Here is a 24,586-nt window from a genome sequence, read left to right as displayed (position 1 = left end):
TTAGAGCATTAATAGTCCCACCTCAGGACCCGTTACCCATGGAAAGTGGAGGCATGTCTTGGCTCCCCGGGCACAGCCCACACCTCTTCACCAAGCATTTCAATAAGGACAAGTTCACGGGAGACCTTCCTCAAACACTGAGCTTCTGGTTCATTCAAATTTTTATTAGGCGCTGCTGGAAGACACTGTGGAGACAGGACAGAGGCGCCAGCAAACCATGAACATCTGAAGAGTTTAGCTGAGTGCATCAGGATCTGCTCCAGAGGTATGATGACCTCTTCTCATTTGCAGTGACAGAAACTTCTATTTCAAGACTGGCAGGGGCCCCACCAATCTACCAGGTCACGTTTCTAGGCAAAAGATGAACGGTACTGTTACAGTCTTGCCACGTTTTAAAGAACATTGCTCAGGCAGTAAATTGGCTTGAGTAAAATATGAAGCTCCTGACTCTGATTCCAGTGCCCCCGTGAGATAGTTTCAGCGCCCATGGGGGGTGGTAAAGAGGGTGCGATTCTCCCCAGTCGAGTGACTAAATAGCAGCTGTTCCCATAGGCAAGCAATACAAATGACTCTGCTTCTGAGATAGGCTTACAACAAATCCAAACTAATCTTTGTGAGACTGTGCTCTAAACGAGTAGTGTTAACAAGTACTTACTAAGACAGTTGCATTATTTTCTCTCCTCGGGATTTCAGAGCCCAGCAAACCCCTCTCACCCGCCCGTCTCCTTATTTTGTCATTCCATTGCAGCATCTTTTTTTTACTTCTACAAAGAAAAAAATGCCAGGAATCTGCACAAAGATGTGGCTGTTAGAAAAAAGAAAGAAACTGTTCATTCTTATTCAGGGCATGGACTGTAGATTCTACCTAATTATTTAGTACAAATCAGTAGATGACTTTGATACACAGGAGTTATGTAGGCACACCAAATCCCTGAGTCCATCACCTCTTTAACATTCAGGAGGTGAGAGAATGAGCTAGAAAGTCCAACTCAAGGTCTCATGCTGCCTGTAAGATTTCTCTTCTTTCTGCCAGTGGCCTTTTAATTCAAATAGAGCTGCTTTCCTGAAGGGTTCCTGCCATTATCCAATTCAGTATTCAGGATTGCTTCCCCCAGCTTCCAGCTTCTACCTGATCCAAATCAGGCCCAACTTGGTCACTCTTGTAAGCTGATAAAGAATTAGGTATAGGCTGTGACAAATGACTGATAAAAGAAACAAAGAGGTACCAGTTATCTGCTCAAATAATATTCGAGAAGTATTGAGACACTGTGGCTATTATTTTTATCTCGCTTCCATAATGTGTATATATATATATATATATATATATATATATATATAGGTGACAACTTCCTGGTTGGGAAAGGAGGAAAACAGTACTTGCAGGAGCAGAAGACCATCAGAATGAAGTTTTGACCATCTTGATGAGGGAGAAAGGTTAGTTAAGAGCCTAGAACTGCAGAGGTTGGATGAATTACTGTGTGGAAAATGTACCCGCTCTCTTTTCCTTACATATTCCTTAGACGTCTGCCAATACTCCTTACTCTCATTCTGTTGCTCTTATGTTCTTTTCCTCTTCTCCCCACAAGCAAACAAATAAATTTTAAAAAGACAACTCAATGTCAGGGTCCCAACAAGAAATAGATCAGAAAGTAGTACAATCTGAAAAGAGCAGGAAGTTGAGGTAAGGTGCCTGAGCTGGCATCCTGGCTGGGCCATTGTGACAGAGCTGCTACGTGAGCTCCTAAGTAATTAGAGATAATAATTTTTTGTTCAGTACGCCCTTCCTCCCCGCCAGTTTGGCACTTTACCTACATATATGGTTGCCTCTGTCAAGAGAAATAGGGACAATAAAATGGTTTGCAGTGATCAAACAACAAAACATGGTATGATTTTTATCTCTTAGTTTCAAGGCAAGTATCAGTACAACGTAAACCTGGGCTGCTTCACTCATTGATTTCTCCTATTGAATGAATCTCTTTCATTCATTCCTTGGGGTTTGCTTCATCTCTTTTGACTTAATTTTGTGCCTACGCAGCGCTTCTCTGCATTTCACAAATTCTTTAGGCATGTCTCCCTATCTGCAGTTTTTGAATCAAGAGCAACCTGATGGGGACTTCCCTGGTGGTGCAGTGGTTAAGAATCCGCCTGCCAATGCAGGGGACGTGGGTTCGAGCCCTGGCCCAGGAAGATCCCACATGCTGCAGAGCAGCTAAGCCCGTGCGCCACAACTACTGAGCCTGCGCTCTACAGCCCGCCAGCCACAACTACTGAAGCCCACGCACCTAGAGCCCGTGCTCTGCAACAAGAGAAGCCACCGCAGTGAGAAGCCCGCGCACCGCAGCGAAGAGTAGGCCCCGCTCGCCGCAACTAGAGAAAGCCCACATGCAGCAACGAAGACCCAACACAGCCAAAAATAAAATAAATTAACTAATTAAAAAAAAAACAAAAAAAATGAGCAACTCTATTCACAAATGCTCTGACTTTTCTGAAAGGTTCAAGTACAGGGTTTCAACCAATTCCCTTTTACATTGAAATTGCTCCGGAGAGATCACGCTCCTGGGAGCTAAGACTCAGAGCAAGAGACAGACACAAGACTATGTTTGTATGACATAGAACCAGTCACCTTTTAATTAACTGTTCATCAAGAAAAATATTCTAGCCAGTGAAGATGTCTGTCAGAAAAGTTGTTTGGCAAATTATATGAAAAAAACCCCATCATGTATGTTAATTTTTTATTATTTGTCCTAGTAGATGTAGACTTAGAAATATAGACATTAGTTAGAGATATGTAGAAGAAATAACAGATAAAAGAAATTCACTGATTATTTCTCGGGATCTAGAAAAAATGTGTTTTCAGTGAACACTCTATGGAACACTCTGTTTTTTACTCTATGTAGTGAGTAAAAAATTATGTATTTGATATACATATTTCTTAATGAGATTTCAACAAAAGGAACAAGACATAAGAAAATTGACAGCTTTTTCTTTACAAGTGAAAATTAGGTTTTCATTTATTTTTATTATTTGTCTATGATTTCCCTGTTTCTTCCTTTGCCTTTTGCCTCTAAAGGGCAAAGTAGCAAAATTCCAGAGTCCAGCTGTACTCTTTAAACACATTCACTTAGCCCTTCCTGACACAGACTCCAATGTACAGGTAAACACCAGCTTTGTTTTTTCCAAGTTCTGTCCTTAATCTACCTTCATTTAAAATGTTCAAGGACTGATGATCCATAGAGTGAAGTGTGCAGGGTTTGTAAATGTCCTCCCCCTTCCCTTTATTCCTAACTTTTACCCATTTTTTTTTCTCATTAGCACTGCACTCGGACCACAAATGAAGGAAGAGACAGTAAAATCTGTTCAGTGTTTTGGTAGGAAGATCAGCTGTATTAGAAATTAAAAGGCGTGTCTCAAATAAGGTATGGGATTCTCTGTGGTTTTGCATATTCGTGATTAAGAGTTAGCTGTATTCCACCATAACCACCAGCCGAATGAAAGCATAAGAACTAAGTCTCTGAGCTGCAACATCTAATTTAATTCTGGGGATACTCCAAAAAGGGCCATTGTGTAAAGCAATAAACCAGGGTCTTCTGTTTTCTCCTTTCTCCCCACCCACCTCTAATGAAGGGGTAGCCCCTCCACGTAAATTTTAAAAGCAAATTTGAATGTTCTTCCTCTGCTAATAAGCACCCAGATGATCAAATACAGACATTACTCACACAATATCAGCACTGCTGAAACTACAAACACATCATTTTCTATTGCAAGCTGAGCAAGAAACAGCTATTTTTACGAATCTGCCGAGTGGTTTGTTTGTGTACATAGGGAGAGAGTGAAAATCACACCAGACTGAAAATCGTATTACACACATGAGGAAGATGACTTAACAGTCTGTGCACAAGTGTTAGATATGGAATGAAGTTCATCTGAGCCCTTAACAGCAGCAATAGACTCTAGGACTTTTCAATGGAAAGGTATTGTTAAGGAACAACTATTTTGTTGTTGATGTCATGATGATGATTTTTTTGTCTTGGTTTTCTGTATTATTTTAGATCAATTGGTATTGGGGCTTTGTCAAGAAACGTATTTGAGTAACTAATAACTGGTGACTACTCTTCTAGGAGTTAGTCCCCCTCTTATAGAAGCAAAAGCAGAATTTTATATATAACCACGTCCTTGGTATGGTCCACATTCATTATGGTATTTGAAAAGGTTAGAGAAACCCACGGGGTGTTGTTTTTAGAATTAAATGAAATAACGTCAAATAAATTAGAAATGATGGGCACATATTAGATGTTCTATAAATGTTAGCTATAAAGGATAATATATTTCCAAAGCCTGATGTTTCTTCTTCCTAAATGGAATGTTCCCACTTTTGCTTCTCCATCATTCCTCATTCAGTGACATTGGGATGAGTAATTAATTGGTCCAGCCCCTTTCAATTTTTGTCCATCAGTCTGTCTCTCTCTGTGTCACTTTCCATATACAAAATGCAAAATATAAAGTTCAAAATGAAAAAAAGAAGTTTACTAGTTAGAGAAGAACAATTTCTCAAGATTCTTGTCAGAGAAAAATACACTTACCTTTTTAGTTTTTTTGTTTGACTTATTAAATTTTTAATCATGTTTGGTGAAAGGGGGGGAGGGGCAAAAATAGAAAATTAAACCCTAGGCGTTTTGCATGGGCAAACCTCTCTCTGAGTTAAAATAACCAACAACTTAGTCATTAAGATAAAATGAACTTAACTTCAGACACTGTAATCTCCACTATCTCAGTGTCCTCCATTTGCTTATGGCAATAAAACTGTGTTAAATATGTATTATTGGGGAAAACTCATATTTATCTTATATAGTGTGATTTTCGACTCAGGGGTGCCTAGATATCAATGATAAATGAAAAATATCTCGTATCTTTCTAATATACCCACATGTCTTTGCTAACACAAATGATCTGACAGAAAGCGATCATTTTAATATTTCAGGAGATTAGGTTTAGCTTTGCACGTGCATATATATGTACACATACACACACATGCACACACACATATATAAATATATGCATATATCCACATATACCTACACAAACACATATGTGCAAAGGAAGAAAGTTATACCAAAAATATAATGTCCTTTTAAAAAAATTAATATTTATCACAGATCTCACAGTTGATGTTTTTGGCAGTCCTATCTAAGCATGCAGATACCATCCAAACAAGTTATAGAACATTTCCATCACTAGAAAAGTACCCTTGAGTGCCTTTCCAAATTCCCATTCTCCAGAGACAACTTACTTTCTAAGTTCTATCACTGCAGATTAGTTTTGCCTGTCCTTGAAATTCAAATGAATGGAAAAATACAGTATGTTTTCGGCTTCTTTTACTCAACATAATGATCATTTTATGTTGTTGAGTTTATCATAATTTGTTCCTTTTTATTGGCATACTATATGAATAATCCACAAATTATTTACCCATGTTTCTGTTGATAAATATGTATTTCTTTATTTTCTGGCTATTCACAATGAAGCTCATATCAACACCTTATAAAAGATGTTGTATGGACATATGTTTTTAGTTTTCTTCTATAAATATCTAGGATTGAAATTACAGGATTAAGGGTAAATATATGTCTAACTTTGTAAGAAGTTGCCAAACTGTTTCCAGTATGATTGGATCACTCCTATCAGCAGAGTATTAGAGTTCCAAATGTTCCACATTCTTGCAAATATTTGGAATTGCTAGTCTTTTTATTTGGTCAACATAATTGATGTAAAATAGTATCTCATTATGGATTTAATTTGTTTTTCCCTTACAACTAATGATGTTGAGTATATATTAATGTTTATTGACCTTTTTTGAGAAGTATATTTTTAAGCCTTTTAATGATTTTATATTGGGTTTTTTTTTGCCTTTTATTGTTGTTTTGTAGAAGTTCTTTATATATTTTAGATACAATTCTTTTGTGAAATATATACATTACAAGTATGTTTTTCTAGTCTTAGGCTTGCATTTCCATGTTTAATTGAGTGTACAGTAAGAAGAATATTTTAATTTGGATGAATTCCAATTTATCAATTTGTATTTTCTTTGTATTTTTTCTAAGAAATCTTTGCCTATCTTAAAATCACAAAAATACTCTCCTATGTTTTCTGTGAAAAAGCTAAATGATCAAAAATTAGTTATCTGTATGTGGGTGACCCTATTCCTGGACTCTCTACTGTGTTACATTGATCCATTTTTCTATCTGAATACAAATACCACACTGCCTTGATTACTGCAGCTTAATGTAAGTTTTGAAATTATATAATGTTAATCCTCCAACTTTGTTCTTTTTCAAAAGTGTTTTGGCTACTCAAGTTACTTTGAATTTCATATGAAATTTAGAATCAACTTATCAATGTTAATCTCTAACAAAAAAACCCATAACTTCTGGAATACTGATAGGGTTGCACTTATACTATAGATGAACTTAGGGAGAACTGACAGTTTAAAAATATTGAGATTTTTGACCTGTGTACAAGGTATATCGTTCCATCTATTTAGACCCTCTTTAATTTTTCTCAGGAATGTTTTGTAGTTTTTAGTGTACAAACCTTGAAAATCTTAGGTCAAATCTCTCCTTTCACATTTTTGATGCTATTGTAAATGGTATTGTTTTTCTCATTTTCTATTTCCATTTGCTTATTGATAGTATATAAAAGTATAATTGATTTTTATACATCAATCTTGTATCATGCAAGGTTGCGAAACTCCCTTGTTCTAGTGGCTTTATATAAATTCCACTGGATTTTCTACATAGACAATTATGTCATCTGTGAGCAAAGACAGTTTTACTTCTTTCTTTGTCTTTTATTTCCTTTTCTTGCCTAAATGCACTGGCTAGACCCTTATGGACAATGTTGAGTGAAAATGATGAGAGCAAGCATTTTTATTTGTTGTCTGTTCCTCATTTTAGGAAGGAAGCATTCAGTGTTTCACTATTAAGTATCATGTTAGTTGTATGCTTTTCCTAAATGCTCTTTATTGGGTTGAGGATGTTCCATTCTATTCCTAGTTGGCTGAGGTTTTATAGAAATAGAGAAATGAGTGTTGGATTTTGTCAAACGCTTTTTCTGTGCTTACTGAAATGACCATATGAATTTGTTAATATGTTCAAGTGCATTTAGTAATTGATTTTCAAGTATGAAAGCAACCTTGCATTCCTGGGATAAACTCCACTTGGTCCTGATGTGTTATTATCTTTTTAACATATTGTTGAATTCATTTGGTAAAAATTTGTTTAGAAATGTCACATCTATGTTCATGAGAAATATTGGTCTGTAGTTTTCTTTTCTTGTGTTTGTCTGCCTTTGGTAACAGAGTACGTCTGGCTCATAGAATGAGTTGGGAAGTATTCCCTCCTTTTCAATTGTCTGAAAAAGTTTGTGTAGTATTGCTATTAATTCCTTTCTTCTTTCTTTAGGTTTAATTTGTTGCTCTTTTCTTAGTTTCTTAAGGTAAAGGCTAAAGTCATTGATTTGTGAATTTTCTTCATTTAATAACAAGCATTTAATGTTGTAAACATTCCTCTTAATGAATGCTGCATTAGCTAGATCTCACAAATTTTAATATGTTAAATAATTTACTTTTAATAATTGCAATATTTTATCATACTTATGCAGTCTTGATTTAATGATTTCAGTTTTCTGTGCTCTTAGTGGTTTTTGAATAAATTTCTATGTAGATTATAATTGATTTGCTTCTAATTTTTTGTAGAGATTTGTTATTGCTTTTATAATTTTTAGCAGTTCTAAGACCATTTAAAAATCATTCTATTTCCAAATAAAGTAAAAGAATGAAACCTATTACTTAACCATTTTAAAATCATTCTATCTCTAAATATTAAAGGCAAGAATGAAACCTTTAACACGCTTTTAGTTCCCATGCTTCCATTTAATAGTGCTTGGATGCATTATCTACAACTTTAAATACTATTTTTATGTATAGCATGAATACCTACTCTTTCAACAGTTGTTTTTTGACATTTAGATTTGTAATATTTATAAAACATTTACAAAAATTATTTTCACTTACCTTCACACTTAGCTGGCTTAATTAATCAATTCTTTACTATGATGATTTGCTCATTTTATGTTTTCTCTTTTGAATCATTTCTCAGGTAACTAGAGTAAGTCTTAAATAATTTTATTTCTAAAAAGTTCACTAAGGTAGTACATTTTAAGGCCTGTTTCTATAGCAAAAATTTTTAAAAAATCAATATATTTCTATTGCCTTCACAAGAGAAAAACTTTGCTTTTAAATTATTTAACCAAAACTTTTCCCCTCAAAATTCTGTAGATGGTCTAGAGAAATCCTTCACTGCTTTCCAATTACTCTTACACTAAAAGTTTTAGAAGAGATATCTAAAGTCAACCATGTTTAAAGAATTTTTTTAGATAACCAATTTATCTTTCTATCAGAATACATGTAAAATTTTTGCTCTTAATTTTCACATTTCAAAATTTTGCCAAGATGGGTTTTAGCTTGGCTCCTTTTAATTTTGCTTGGAATGTAAGGAGCCACTTTGATTTGAAGACACTGGTCATTTTTTCCCAGAGTATCTTCTTGGATAAATAAAGATTATTGCATCTATTCCTTTTTTCTTCTCTTTTTCAGGAATACCAATATTCTATGGGTATGACATAAGTCCTTTTTCCTCAATGTCTATCATCTTTCTAACCGTCTGTCCTATTATGTGTATTCTTAGAGGGTTTCTCTGGTTTGTTTGAAGATCAAAACATTCAGTCTCCTGACTATTCATTTGGTTCCTTGCTCTCTTTGATGAAGATTTTTATTTCTGCTCTTGTGCTGACTGTGTCCTTGCGATTCTTTTTTCAAATCTCACAGCTTTTTCTCCATCACAATACATTTTGCTCAGTTCTTTGGTCTTTTTCTCACATGTTTCCTTCTGCATTCCACTGAGGCCATCCAGGGTTTTCTAAAACCATATTCTGGCTTCTCTAGAAAATAACATTAAAAGATGTGCTGGTGTTTTGAATGTTTGTAACGATGCTTGCTTTTTCTTTATTTGCCGTGCGTTTTTTGCATACCAGCCATCCTGTAATGAGATTTCTAGCCAGAAATAATATTTTTTAATAAAAATGGTTTGTAGACTTCTCTTGGTCCCACTCAGTGTCTTCTTGAGTATTGGTAAAATCCTTTTTGGAATTTGAGTCTGGAAAATATTCATGGTCACTCTTCCTAGTAAAAGTTCCAGAACCTAGTCCGCATTGAACTCATGTTATTCTGCTAAATTACTTGGAGTTAATTCTATCTGTGCTATTTCTTTCACACCCTGAACCTACTGAATACATGCAAAAAAAAACCCAAAAGTGCCAAATTTCCACTCTCAATGCTCTTTTTGTCTATATGCTAATCAGTGTGGTATACTTCTTGGAATCATACCTCTCGGGACACAATATACTATGATATACTGTTTCCCATCCACCCCGATTGCTGCCTCCTTACATGTTGTTCTCTGGGAATTGTTTCAAAGTGTACACACAAGACAAGATGCCAGTGGGCAAGGGGACACGTAGAAGTACTCTGCCTCAGATGCAGTGCTCACAAAGCAAACTACTTGCTTTCATTTGGTACAACCCAGAGCCTCTGAATCAATGTCCTACTTTTACAGGCTGGCAGTCTTGGTTTCTAAAGAAGAGTTCACGGCATTCCCTGTTAAACTCCACAGTTATTTTAGTAAGTGGAATTTGCTCTCAGATTTGGCAAAAGTGGCCTTACAGTTTTTGTTTTTATTTTTAGGTTTTTGTTTGTTTTTTCCTATATCTTTCGGGAATTTTAGGGAAAATTCAGAAATGCTGTGTCACTGTTGGTGGGAATGTAAATTGATACAGTCACTATGGAGAACAGGATGGAGGTTCCTTAAAAAACTAAAAATAGAACTACCATACGATCCAGCAATCCCACTACTGGGCATATACTTTGAGAAAACCATAATTCAAAAAGCGTCATGTACCACAATGTTCATTGCAGCTCTATTTACAATAGCCAGGACATGGAAGCAACCTAAGTTTCCATCAACAAATGAATGGATAAAGAAGATGTGGCACATATAAACAATGGAATATTACTCAGCCATAAAAAGAAATGAAATTGAGTTATTTGTAGTGAGGTGGATGGACCTAGAGACTGTCATACAGAATGAAGTAAGTCAGAAAAAGAAAAACAAATACTGTATGTTTACACATATATATGGAATCTAAAAAAAAAAAAAGGTTCTGAAGAACGTAGGGGCAGGACAGGAATAAAGACGCAGATGTAGAGAATGGACTTAAGGACAAGGGGAGGGGGAAGGGTAAGCTGGGACGAAGTGAGAGAGTGGCATGGACATATATACACTACCAAATGTAAAATAGATAGCTAGTGGGAAGCAGCCGCATAGCACAGGGAGATCAGCTCGGTGCTTTGTGTCCACCTAGAGGGGTGGGATAGGGAGGGTGGGAGGGAGACGCAAGAGGGAGGAGATATGGGGATATATGTATATATATATAACTGATTCACTTTGTTATATAGCAGAAACTAACACACCATTGTAAAGCAATTATACTCCAATAAAGATGTTAAAAAAAAAAAAAGAAATGCTGTGTGAAGGACAGCTTATCAGAAAGCATTTTAAACTGGAAGACCTTTAAAGTCCTTCTTTGTGGCCATTTAAAGCCATCATTCATTCATTTCACATTAATCTGTCAGCAGCCACCTACATAACATGACTCTGTGACCCTGCCTTATTCCCATCTTCAGTGCTAAGTCTAATTAATCACTGTTTCTGAATAAGCTAGTTTCTGAAACTTTACTCAACTTACCACTGCAGAAGTCTTATAGGAAGAATACGACCTCTAAAACCATTTCACTAAAGTCAGAGAAAGAGAAAACTCATTCTGCAATTTTTGAGTGGGCTAAAATTGTAAATTTTCTCTTTATTATCTTTTCACTGTTTTTAGCATTGCCAGTAGAGACCTCTTGCCACCTTAATGAGGGATGAAAGGAACTAGCATGGAAGACTCAAAATGACATTGACTTAGGATTCTTGAAATTTAGGTTCTAATCCTGATTCTGTAACTAACAAGCTTTGTGACCTCGGTCAAGTCACTTAATCCCACTGGATCTTCGTTTCTTCATCTGTACAATCAATGTCTTTTTCAACTCTTTCATTCTACAATGAGAGAAAAACTGTACACAAACTTCCATGAAGTGAAAGCCATTGACAAGATACCTCAGAGTACCCAATTATCTCACATGGCTCCACATTTCATAGTTTATATAACTTCCACCTTCGAGATCAACCTTTTCCTTCATCTGGTAGAATTCCTCTGAAGTCAGAGGCTACACGTTGAATCAGACTAATCTCCCTTTTTCATGATGACACTATAGTGCACTTCTGGTTACCAGATTCTTTTCTTGACGTTTTCAGCCAATCACTGCCTGAATCATTTTTCTGTTCCCACAACCAGAGTCAGCTTCACGGACACTCAACCTGTGTGGTTGCCTGGTGTCCCACATTTGGCACACCAGTGCTCTGAGGCTGGAGTCCTTGTGGTCAGTCCTGCTACCTGCTGGTTGATGTCCCTTAAAACTGGACCTCTGACTCTTCTCAGGTCATTCCAATGTGACCTTCACCTTCCCAGTCACCTTCAGCTTCTGGGATGGTTATGTACCATTTTCCTACGTACAGAGTCTGCTTAGTTATCAGCTCCTGGACTTTGTAGTAATCAGCCCTCAATGAATTGGGCTCCAGTGTTTTATGTGGTCAGGGACACACAGTAGAAAAGACCCATTTGTTCTTTGAAACTGATTTTTGCTCATTTTATATTTTTTGAAGACAGAATAACTCAGAGAAAATTCAGATGTTACTGGTTTCAAGTACAACCCTGAATCCACCTTTTCAATAGACAGGCTATAACATCTCATCGAGTTAGCCCTGAAACAAAGGTCAAGCACATTAACATGTAATTCCTTTAGGTACTGATGAGCAAATGGACCCCCGAGGAGGATACGGGACCTGCCTATTATCACACAGCTAGGTAGTAACGGAACTGGAACTAGGATCTTCTGACTCCTAATATTTCTTCCACTACAGGTGATGTTTCTGATTGGGATTATAATATAGAAAGTGTTCAATCTCAGGTATCTAGGAGGGGTGGGGCAGAAAGGTATCAGTGTCATTTCAGAGCCCGTGCTTCTCAGACAACCACAACCATCACTACCAGACCTGGTGTTATTTCCTTTACCAACCCCTCAGCGCCCACAGCCAAATAATAGTCCAGGTCCCGGCCAGCATCTGCATCACCAGGTGCTATTAGAAAAGAAGACCCTTAGGCCCCACCTCCAACAGGCAGAATCAGAATCTGCATTTTAACAGGACCCCAAGGTGATTTGAAAAAACTTTAAAGTTTGAGAAGCATCCACCTCAATTAAAAATGCTATTTAAATGGAGGGAGAAAGAGAGAAAGAGAGAGACAGAGAGACAGAGACAGAGGAAGGAAGGAAGGAAGGAAGGGAGGGAGGAAGGGAAAGAAAAGAAAAGAAAAGAAAGAAAGAAAGAAAGAAAGAAAGAAAGAAAGAAAGAAAGAAAGAAAGAAAGAAAGAAAGAAAGAAAGAAAGAAAGAAGAAAGAAAGGAAAGAAGGAAGGAAGGAAGAAAGAAAGAAAAGAGAAGGAAAGAAAAGTGCCACTAAAATGTTCTCATTCCGTTCACGTTTAGTATGAAGCCAGGGACTTTGCTCCATTGTTTCCTTTCCTCTTCTTCTTTTTCCTCTTTTTTTCCCCAAGGCTCTCTGTTGCTGTTGCTGTTATTATACTGAAGAGCTACATGAGACACAAAGTTTGGCAGCCTTCCCAAAATCCTCAGCATGTGGGAATAGCAAGTAACAAAGTGTTAGCCCCTGCCAACTGGTGGTTCCGTGTAAATGTCTCTGTTAACAACCAACACTGCTGCTAGCAGCCATCGGAGCAAAGCGGCAAATCTGTTCCTCTCTACGATGTGGAAACCACCACCGGAAGAGTCACCTAATTACTTGATTAAGATGTATCAATCCTGGAAATTGTTGATCTAGAACACTGAGTGTCTGACATTTAGCTCATTCTTGATTAAACAGAATAGTTTCATCTTGACTCGTATGTATCGTCTCCCAGTACTATCTGTCATGCAGAGAATGATTACAGTGGGAACCTTTTTATGGGGGAGAAGAAAAACAGTTTGGGGCCAAATCCTGTCTGCTGTCTCAAGTCAACCCTTCAATAAGTCCTTGTGGCAAAAATGAGAAAAGATGGATGGTCCTGGAAAGATCAGGATTCCAGAAATCACTGATAATTCTAATTCTATCTGGTCCAAATTCTATTTTGAAAAACACTGAGAATTTGCACCCATACCTAAGATACAAAGACCCCACCTCACCTCTAGCCTGTTTAAACGCATTGTTAAGGACAACTCTACCTGTACAGCCTCACACCCAAATCCCTCTCAAGTTCTCTCCTTCCACCCCCCCACCCCCCAAGATGCAGTTTATCTGGTTCAATCATTACCTACTTGGGGCAGGAGTAGATGGAATTTAGTGACAAGATGCTTCTTTCGGTCATGCTGTCACATCATCACTTTAAGAGCAGCAGGTGGTCCACCTTAGGGGATCACCGGCACCAGGAGCTGAACAATAACGAAAATAATTCTTCCAAAAGATTGAATTTTCTTTGAAAGCTAAGGTGAGAGGAAAGAAGAACAAGATAACACCCCCAGGAAGTCATATCATGGCCAGTTATTTTAAAGAAATACTTTCTACTTTTAGCTGAAATAAATGGGTCCCACTTCCCTCCGAGAAACACCTTCCTTGATTTAAAAAGGATGGAAATTTGCTTTTATTATCAGCTTCCTGTTGACATTCCAGTAGAGTCATTTGCCGTAATTTCATGGTATCTTTTTCATATTACTACCTGGCCGTCGTCACATGTATAGAAACACAGGAATGACTACCTAGAATGATGGCAGTCTTCCTTCTGCTTCACAAACATGAAGAAATGAAACAGGTGGCAAGACAATATTCTTTGTGGCTACATGTACTTCCAGAAAAGTTACCCTGCCACCCAATGCTAACGCACTGCAACCAAGCCATTCATATGACCTCAGGTGTTAAAGAGAACGGAGTTGGCCTATTTGGTGTCATCAGAGTCTAAGAACTAGGATCCAGCATGAGGAAGAGGCTTCAGTGGCTCACTTTTAGCACCATAAGTACACAAATTTGTCTCTGCCGCCACACAGATGGATGTGCAAGCTGGAATAATTCCCATTTTGCCAAAACAATAGGTAGAATTTCCGGAGTCAGGCTCCCCTGTCCCACATGGAAATGGCATGACAACAAGGTTTACTGTATCTTGACCAACACTGAGCAAAATCGAAGACACTCTCCACTTTAAATATTGTATCCTATTATCATCGTCTGTGCTCTTAACTATTGCAATATCACCTCCCTGTCTCCATAAATATTGAAAAGGTCTTAAGTGTCTAAAATACATTTCCTAGTCTGCCTCTCACAGTGAAAAATGACTCAACGTCCTCTTACAATGTGTTCTTATTTTGGCTTCAGAAAGGTCGTCATGGTATATAGGTCACTGGAAAAATAGCTGCTTGTCCTTTGCGGCAGTTCCACCGTATTTAAACAACAACAACAAACACAATCCATCCATTCCTAGGGATGGTAGCCGATAACTACTGGTAAGAGGAAACATATAAAGTACATCCATCTGAATGGACATTGGATGGGAAATTACTGATGATTCTGAAACAAGGCAATTAGCTTCCAGATTTCCAAAGCTATTCCTGGCTATCTCTTCAGATCAAAAGCTCTATCCAGTCCAGGTAGGTCCTCATGGCTAGATCTGTGTCACTTGGCTGACCTCTGTCTATGAAGTAAGAACTAACCACCTACTGGGGGCAAGTTGTCTGGGAAATTCCTAGAAGAGTATTTTTTCCCCCAAGTTGTGTGTATTCCTTTCCTAGTAGAGGATTATTTACAGTAAAAGAAGATGCACAAAATAGAATCCAGGGGAGGAAAAATATCTCTGAGCTTTAGTGTGATTTATAGCCCAGGAGATCATTCTTACACAGAAGCAAGGACAATGGAAGCTTTAAGTAAACCTCACACACCTGACTGCTCTCTATCGTTCTGACCTTTTTGTTTCCTTTCTTCTCCAGGGCTCTTCTCTTAATTCTCTTACCACATTTTTAACTCTCATATGTTAGACTCCTTTTCTCTACCCAGATACAGTACCGTTCTCTAGCATTTCATCTTTTAATCTCTTCTCTTCTATTTGCTCTCCTTGGACAATTTAATTTACTCTCGTTCAAATATACAGCATCAATTCCATTCTAGATCAGACCTCTCATTCATCTACACACGTACGAAAACCAAACGCAAAATCTCATTGTCCTTAAGCTTTCATCTCTCCGTCCCTATGTTTCTAAGCACAATCAACAGCATCTATATCCGAACTAGAAACCTGGGATCATTCAGCCTTCTCTACTAGACTCTAAGAGGCGTAGCTGACAGGACTTTGTTAGTAACCCTTGTACACCCAGTGCATAGCAAAGTACCCAGCACATTGCAGGTGCTTAGTAAATATCTAATCAATAGATTAATAAATTCTTGATTCATTCTTTTCCCCTGCTCTTATTATCCATTTGGTTACCAAATTGTGTAGTTCTATGCCAGAAGCATTGCTGGAGCTCATCCTCTTTTCTACATTTCTAGTGTCTCTGCCTTGGACCTTTCTTTTCTCGGTTTCTTACATCCTCTCATGGTAGACCATCCTCCACATTGCCATAAGGGTTATCTTTCCAAAACAAATTCTGACCATGTCACTCACCCATGGGAAAGCTCCTGTTGGCCTTCCACACTCTTCAGCCCAAGAGCTTCTGACCATCTGCAATTTCTTCATGATAAACCTTCTGCTCTAGCCAATTGGACTTGCTTCCATTCTTAACCACAATGCTCATTTCCCCCTTTCCCATAGATTCACTCAGGCCTTCTTGTTTGCTTGGAATACTCTTCCACTCCTCTCGTCTCATGGCAGGGCAACTCAACACCATCTCTTCTGTGACGTTTTCTATGATCCCCATGGATGGCTCTGTGTGTGCACATTGCAATTTGTCCAGCATTCTCTCAAATAATGTTTATATTTTATAATGTCCATTTTGCCTGCTGCATGGTGAGTTCCTTAAAGGAATAATCCTGCTAAATTCGTTTTTCCTGTCCCCACTTTCAAACAGGAGTGTAGCATACAGTGGTCATTCAGCACATGTTTCAAAGTGAGCCCTTGTCTGGAACATTGAGAACAGACACTCTAAGTTTGAATTGACTAAGGAGTAGAAGGATGTTTTCACCAAATTCTGGAAGACTTTAATATACTATAAAAAACTAGTGATCAAAGCATTGTTGCTATTAAAACCCAGGTCCACAATGGAACAGGGCAAAAGGCTGAGAGAAGAGACAGAGAGAGAGAAGTTAAGAGTTTGTTTTTATATCTGTGAGAATTACTTGGACAATTTTACTTTTCTGACCTTGAACCATAAGCTTCCAAGAAGTCCACCTACACATGCTTCCCTGATGAGGTCAGCATGAGGCACACTCAGAGTGCTTGCCACAGTTGTTTATCTAAGCAGGAACAAGTAACAACTGGTACAGTTTCAACACTACAGTTAAATGAAAAATGATTTGGCACAGACTTCAAACTATGTTACCATAATTGAGCACTTGGGTAGGGGTAGGGACAAACTTTATTCTACTTTTCTTCCTGGAAATTATTTACTTTTTCTCTATTGACGGTGTATCACAATCCTCTGAACAGGTAGTAATAGATAGGTGTATATATTCAGAATGTGTCATTATGTACATCTATCTATATTTCCTTCATTCCATCAGCAAAATAATTAAAAAGTTTCATTTCCAGGGGACTTCTCTGGCGGTTCAGTGGTTAAGACTCCGCGCTTCCACTGCAGGGGGGCAGGGGTTCGAGGCCTGGTCGGGGAACTAAGATCCTACATGCCATGCGGCACAGACAAAAATAAAATAAAATTAAAAAAAAAAAGTTTCATTTCCAATTGAATGAAAGTCAAATTGTTCTCAAAAATTGAAAATAGTGTAGTCTGCTTGAAATAATCCTATGTCTTCTGAAGATCTTTGAATTGAGCCTTTGTATACAGACAACAAAGGGTCATAGTTGTGTTTTTACAATGTTAACTCACTTCTGTTATCCTTTACATTGAGCCCCTCATGGTATACTATATCTAACATAACGAATACCTTGCTTGTATACATACATCAACTTGTATGCTTCCTTCAGAAGGAACTAATAAAGAACTCTATTATTTGATCTGAAAATGACCTGTGAAAAGAGCATTGCATTCACTAGATACATAGTACATTTCTTCTATTTGAATGAATGAATGACATAAAGAGACCTAGCATCTTTCATTGGGGATCTGGGGCTCAACAGTCACATGGGAGCCTTGAGGCACTGCTAAGCCACAGTACTTCTGCCATATTAGGATTGGGGAGGAGTCTCTCAGGTTCTATCAAGACCAGTCCTCTCAGCATTCATAGATATGGATCTCTGCCAGAGGTAATCTCTCCCCACTAATGGCCCTGATAGGACTTAAATTTGAGTCCTTCAGTTTGAGACAGATATCATCCTCTCACAACTGGAGAAAGATGTAAAACGCAACTGAGAAAAGAGCACATTGATTTAACATTATGATAAGTAGGAATTAGTAAACAGGGATCAGAGCTTTCCATAAAGACCTTTTTTTTTGGATGAGTAATATCAGGGAAAGTGAGAGTAAGAAGGAATAAAGAGAAAAACAAATAACCATATGCTAACACATATGTATGGAATCTAAAAAAAAAAAAGAAAAAAATGGTTCTGAAGAACCTAGGGGCAGGACAGGAATAAAGACACAGACGTAGAGAATGGACTTAAGGACATGGGGAGGGGGAAGGGTAAGCTGGGACGGAGTGAGAGAGTGGCATGGACATATATACACTTCCAAATGTAAATAGATAGCTAGTGGGAAGCAGCCACATAGCACAGGGAGACCAGCTTGGTGCTTTGTGATCACCTAGAGGGATGGGATAGGGAGGGTGGGAGGGAGATGCAGAGGGAGGGGATATGGGATATGTGTATACGTACAGCTGATTCACTTTGTTATAGAGCAGAAACTAACACACCACTGTAAAGCAATTATATGCCAATAAAGATGTTTAAAAAAAAAAAGAAGGAATAAACCTAGAAAGGATAGAGAAATTCCAACCTGAAGAGGGACAGTGCAATGAAAGAAGACTTAAACAAATGAAAATAAACTTTCATCTATTTAAACCCTTTTCTCGTGTCTGATATAAATGATAAACATAATAATAGTGATAGCAATAATAATTGAGTGTTATTATATGTCATACACTGTGCTAACCGTTTTTCATAGGGTTATCTGATTTACTCCTCTTAAAAGCATCCTGGGAGGCAGGTAATACTATAGTCATTTCACAAATAAATAAAGGTTATAGATGTTAATTAACTTGCCCAAGGTCATGTAGTTAAGAAGTGGTGCAACTGGGACTGAAACTCAGGTCTGTCAGCTTCCAAATCCCACGCTCTTTACACAATGCTATGTTTATGTACTGTTCTCCACATAGAAAGTTCTTCAATGTAGCCTCTCCTACTCCAATTACCACTATAAAGCATAATAAAATTTAATGACGATTGTGGCAAGGCTGGACACAAGCCAGAAACGAGTTTGGTCTTAAAGATTTTATAGAAAATAACACTTTGCTTATCTGATACCTAGGAGCACACTACCAGCTTGTGGTCATAATGAGGCACTTTATATGAACTCAGTGGACAGGGCAAATTGGAAATTTGGTTTGTGATTGGCTGCAGCTCCATTGGCCAGTTGACTTCAGCAAAGGAAATCAGTGACCCTAACTGTGAATTGGATGTGGCTTAGAGGTGCTTACCAAGCACCTTCCCTCAGCTAGCGAATTTTTCTAATTAGATTTGCATTTAATATTATCAACTACAACCACTTTGTCTGTAATAAGGATATAACAGGTAGGAGACTACCTCTTCAAACATCCCATGGAATAGAGCTGCCCATCAAATAATCTAGAAATCCTAAAGTTGCTTCTTTTATTCTTCCAAGATCATTGATTATTAATTGCACATTCATGAGTTTTGAAGAAAGAAACGCTATTAATTTGGCTTTGTGGGGGAACTTATAAAATTGTGCAAGAGTCAGAGAGACTGATGAGAGGAAAAGATTAATATCCATGTAGTGCCAAGAGGGTGACTAATGGGATTACTTTCTTATGAATCTGTAGCTCTCAAACTGTTGATTCTAATTTTAACAAAACAAAGCAGATTTGAAGCCCATGCATTGACTTTCTGCCCAAGAATATTTGAATATTGTTTTTACTGGAATTAGAAACTTTGTTCCAGTAATGAGGAGAGCTTTCCCTACACAGAATTAGATAATTATCATACTTGTGAGCAAATTGGCCTCTAGCCACAATGAATAATACATATGGGCACAGAGACTAAAATGTTACTACACAGTACTTTTTATTGAGTATTGAAATACTAATCAACCAGAAGTATAAAAGCATAAGGAATTCATTTGTTATTGCAATTTCTCCATATTTATAATATTATAGTAATGAGTGTGTTTTGTGGTACTTATTTTGCTTCCTTTATTTGGATTCAGTGTGTCTGCATTGCTTTCATTTTTATTTTTTTGTCTTTTGTTTCTGTCTTCCTGACCTAAACACAAATATATATCTATTTATACCTATCTAATAATGAGAATACATTATTCAATTAATTTATCCCCAGTAACCCTCATTAGGGTTTCCTTTTAAATATAGCAGGAATTACATCTCCACTTCACTAAAATAAGCGTTTCATTTTGAATCGAAGATATATCTAACAATGTCTTTCAGCTCCTCCTAAGGGAACCCACCTGTCAATCTTCAATACAGTTAGAAGGATTCCAAGAGAAAAATGGAGAAGTATGAAAACAGAGTTACCCTTATACGACTGACAGGATAGACAAAGACTCATTTGAATGTATAATAAAATAGGCATTTAAAAAAAAAACCCTGATATCATTAGCTGTGTAACAACCATTCTAACACTTAAAGGTATTATTAACTCTCACATTTCTGTGAGTTGACTGGGCACAACTGAATGGTTCTTGCGTGGGGTCTCTTAGGCTGTTGCTCTCAGACTCATTTGGGCTGAATGACCAAGATGGCTCACTCCCATGGCTGGGAATTGATGCTGGCTGTTGGCTGGGAGCATATGTAGAGCTTTTCCATGTATCTTAGTCTTCTCACATCATGGCAGCTGGGTTTTAAAAGCAAGTGTTCCAAAAGACCCAAAGTAAAAATATATTAGTTATCTATTGCTGCATAACAAATTACCACAAACTTGGTATATAAAAAGCACCCATTTATCATCTCACAGTTTCTGTAGGTCAGAAGTCTGGACACATCTTACGTAGCTGGGTCCTCTGCTCAGGCTCTCAGAAGGTTGCAATCAAGGTGTCAGCCAGGACTACAGTCTCATCTGAGGCCCAGAGTCCTTTTCTAAGCTTGATGGTTGTTGGTAAAATTCATTTCCTGTAGAACTAATGGCAACTTACTTCTTCAAGTCCAACAGGGAGTGTATTTGAGTTCAGGGAAGGTCTCAACTAATATTTTTTTCAAAGAACAGCTTTATTGAAATATAATTCACATCCCATGCATTTCACTCATTTAAGGTGCGTAATTCAATGGTTTTTAATATATTCACAGAGCTGTTCAACTATCACTACAATCTAATTTTAGAACATCTTTGTCATCCCCAAAGAAACTGCTCCCAATAGCAGTGACTCTCCATTCCAGCCTTATCTCCAGCCCTACACATCTGCTAATCTGTTTTGGTCTATAGATCTTCCTGTTCTGGCCATATTAATGGAATCATCCATTATGTGGTTTTTATGACTGGTTTCTTTAACTTAGCAAAATGTTTTCAAGGTTTGTCCATGTTGTATCCTGTATTAGTACTTCATTCCTTTTTAATGCTGAATAATATTCTTTTTTATGGATATACCCCATTTTATTCATCTGTTCATCAATTGATGTACATTTGGTTTGCTTTAGTTTTTGGCCGTACCATGCAGCTTGTGGGATCTTTGTTCCCCAACCAGGGATTGAACCTGGGCCACAGCAGTGAAAGCACTGGATCCTAACCACTAGACCACCAGGGAACTCCTGGATTGCTTCTACTTTTGAGCTATGGTAAATAATTCTTCTGTGAACACTCATGTAGAAGATTTTCTGTGCATATACATTTCCCTTTCTCAGGGATTTATAACTAGGGGCGGAATTGCTGGGTTCTATGGGAACTCTAAGTTGAACAGTGTCAGGAACTGGTAAACATTTTCCAAAGTCTCTGTATCATTTTACATTCCCACTAGCAATGTACGAGCATTCCTATTTCTCCTCATCCTCGTCAACACTTGTTGTTGTCTGTCTTTTTTATTATACCCATCCCAGTGGGTGGGTAGAATCTCACTGTAGTTTTGTGTCTCATTTCCCTAATGACTATCGATGCTGAGCATCTTTTCATGTATATCTTCATTGGGAAAAATGTCTATTCAAACTCTTTGCCCTTTTTTTTAGTTGGGTGATTTATATTTTTATTATTGATTTGTAAATGTTTTTTTATATATATTATGAACACAAGTCCTCTATCAGATATACAATCTGTGAATATGTTTCCCATTCTGTGAGTTGATTTTTCACTTTCTTGATTATGACCTTTGAATCACAAGGTTTTGATTTAGATGAAGTACTGTTTGTCTGTTATGTCTTTTGCCACTTGTACTTTCAAAGTTGTACCTAAGAAATTAATGCCTAATCCAAATTCATGAAGATTTACTCCTACGTTTTCTATGGGTTTTATACTTTTAACACTTACAATGATGTCCGTTATCCATTTTGAGTTAATTTTTGCGTATGGTGTGAAGAGGAATCCACCTTCACTCATTTGTATGGATATACAGTTGTTTCAGCACCATTTATTGGAAAGGCGGAGCCTCTTTTAAAAAGCCTACCTGATTAAGGCTGACCTAACCAGGATAACTTCCCTTTAACTCAACGCCAACTCATTAGGAACGTTAATTACATCTGCAAGTCAGTTTACCTTTTCCACATATGGTGAGATCTTGCATAGTCACAGATCCCACCCACAATCAAGAGAAGGGTGTAGCATAGGGCATGTACTCTAAGGGGTGAGAATTTTGGAGGACGTCTAAGAATTCCATCTGCCACAGGAAACTAGCATTGTCTTAAGGCTTGGACTTGGAAACTGACAGAGCATCATTTCCATTATATTCTATTGGTCAAGCAGTCACAGAGCCCACCCAAAGGCAAAGGAGAAATCATATACTCCACCTCTTAATGAGAGGAGAGTCTAAAAACCTGTGCCTGTCTTTAATTTACTACCACCTGCTGCCATAATAAGCAGCACTAGACAAGGTTATTTATTAAAAGATTTTACTTTTAGTTTTCCTTCTTCCGTCTCAAGATTCTAAAGAATTCTGAAAAGCAAGAAGATAGCATCTGATAAAGAAAAATTTGGAACAGAATACAATAACTACCTAAGTTCACTTACCTAGGAGGAAATAAAAACCCAGTTCTAATGGGAATTGAGCATGATTCTCTATCAGTGTGTACTTAGTCTGTGCCTAGATGAATCACCTTGGCTGTCCCATGTAGTACATGTTCTCCTTTGTGAGAAGCAGGTGGCCCATGACTGACCTTGGAAAGATGATTCAAATCAGTTTTCTCAGAATTAAGAATTCCAAAAAGACTTGATTAGAGCTGAAGGAGGTCTCATTCTGATTCTTGAGGAAACATTTATTAATCCACGTTTATTTCTGTGGCTCCAAGATCTCAGCTAGTGCTACCAACAACACTGTCCCTGCCAACGTTACAGTTTCTTCCCTCTCTCAGGTTATCTCTAATGATGTAATCTTTGCCAATTTTTGTTAAAAGTATCCAGGAAAAATGAGACCTATAACAATATGTGAATTTCACAGTTATAAGTCTTAATGGCCAAGGTATTGGACAAAGTTTGTCCTCGTGTAAGAGGATAATCAAAGTTTTCCTTTGCTTCAAGTAAAATCTCTGTATTACTCCATTTCTGTAGCATGTGACTAGGCCTATCTTGGATATATAAGAAATATACTATGGAAATATATGAAAAGCAACTTCCTCTCTCTCTCTCTCTCTCTCTGATTCAAAAGAAAAACTAAAGTGGAAATCTGGACATCTGAGGCAGGTTGGTAGAATGAGGAATAATTAGGGTATTAAAGTAGTTGTAGATTTTGCTTTTTTGTTTGGCAAGAACATACCATTGCATTTTTAACCTAGGCGGGAATGACGGTAAACTACCATCACAAGGTAAAAAGAAGTAAACCTAAGACTCAGAAAAGACCTAGCTGAATTCCAGAGCAGTTTCGGAAATTTATCCTGAATAGTAACCTGAGAAAGTTACTCCACATTTCTGAGCTTACATCCTTGTTTTTTAAAAATAATCATATCAGTCCTACCTACCTCACAGAGCTATATTGTAAGAATCCAGCAAAATATGCCTGTATATCATTAAGATGCTTTTGAGCAGCTTTGAGAAACCCAAACTTAAACTGGCTTGAAGAGTCAGATAACTTCTTGTCATGTGACTTCCAGAGGTAAGGCTAACTTCTGGGTTGACTGCTTCAGTAACCCCCTGACAGGAACACGTGTTCTTTTCAATGATCTTTTATGTTGTCAACAGATTTCGCTTAATCCATGGGCTTATTCTTCTACTTATTGTTATAAGAAAATCCTTACCTCTTTTGTTTATATCCAGAGAGAAAATAAAAGTCTTTCACTCTAAGCTGATACTCATTTGTGGACCAATAACAATGATCAGCAAACAGTGCTATGACTGACTTATACCTGAATTCCTGAAAGGTTCTGGCTTTGATCCATTAGGACCCATTCCTAAAGCTAAAAAAGGAGATTCTCATGAGTTGCAAGGGCTTTGTGTGGGACTTGAAGACACATGAACAGAACTGGGGGTTTTTTGAAGAGGAAACACAAGGAGGGAATGGAGGATGAGTAGACAATCAACAGTGTTCAATATAAACTGAGAAATCACTTTTTAAAAGCATGCTTTTACAAATATACACGTTAGTCATCAAATCACAAGATTAGAGAACAAAAGAGGAAAGGAAGAAAAAAATACATACAAAAACAAATCCGAAACAATTAACAAAATGGCAATAAGAACATACATAACGATAATTACGTTAAACATAAATGGATTAAATGCTCCAACCAAAAGACAGACTGGCTGAATGGATACAAAAATAAGACCTGTACATATGCTGTCTACAAGAGACCCACTTCAGATCTAGGGACACATACAGACTGAAAGTGAGGGGATGGAAAAAGGTATTCCATGCA

At 37.4% G+C, this 24,586-nt stretch overlaps 1 long non-coding RNA gene across 1 annotated transcript in view; it reads left to right on the top strand.

Moving 5' to 3' along the window:
• Window positions 1–1,337: 1,337 nt before the first annotated feature.
• Window positions 1,338–24,586, top strand: part of LOC132598155 (uncharacterized) — a 34,481-nt gene continuing 11,232 nt past the window's right edge. Inside the window, exons 1-2 of the long non-coding RNA XR_009565925.1 lie at window positions 1,338–1,434; window positions 3,313–3,416. This is a non-coding gene — a long non-coding RNA (uncharacterized lncRNA). The remainder of the gene's footprint in view (window positions 1,435–3,312; window positions 3,417–24,586) is intronic.

Source organism: Globicephala melas, chromosome 11 (assembly GCF_963455315.2).
Source record: "Globicephala melas chromosome 11, mGloMel1.2, whole genome shotgun sequence".
Taxonomy (NCBI): domain Eukaryota; kingdom Metazoa; phylum Chordata; class Mammalia; order Artiodactyla; family Delphinidae; genus Globicephala; species Globicephala melas.
The sequence above is the reverse complement of the archived record's forward strand: the minus strand, read 5'-3'. Positions and strand labels throughout refer to the sequence as shown.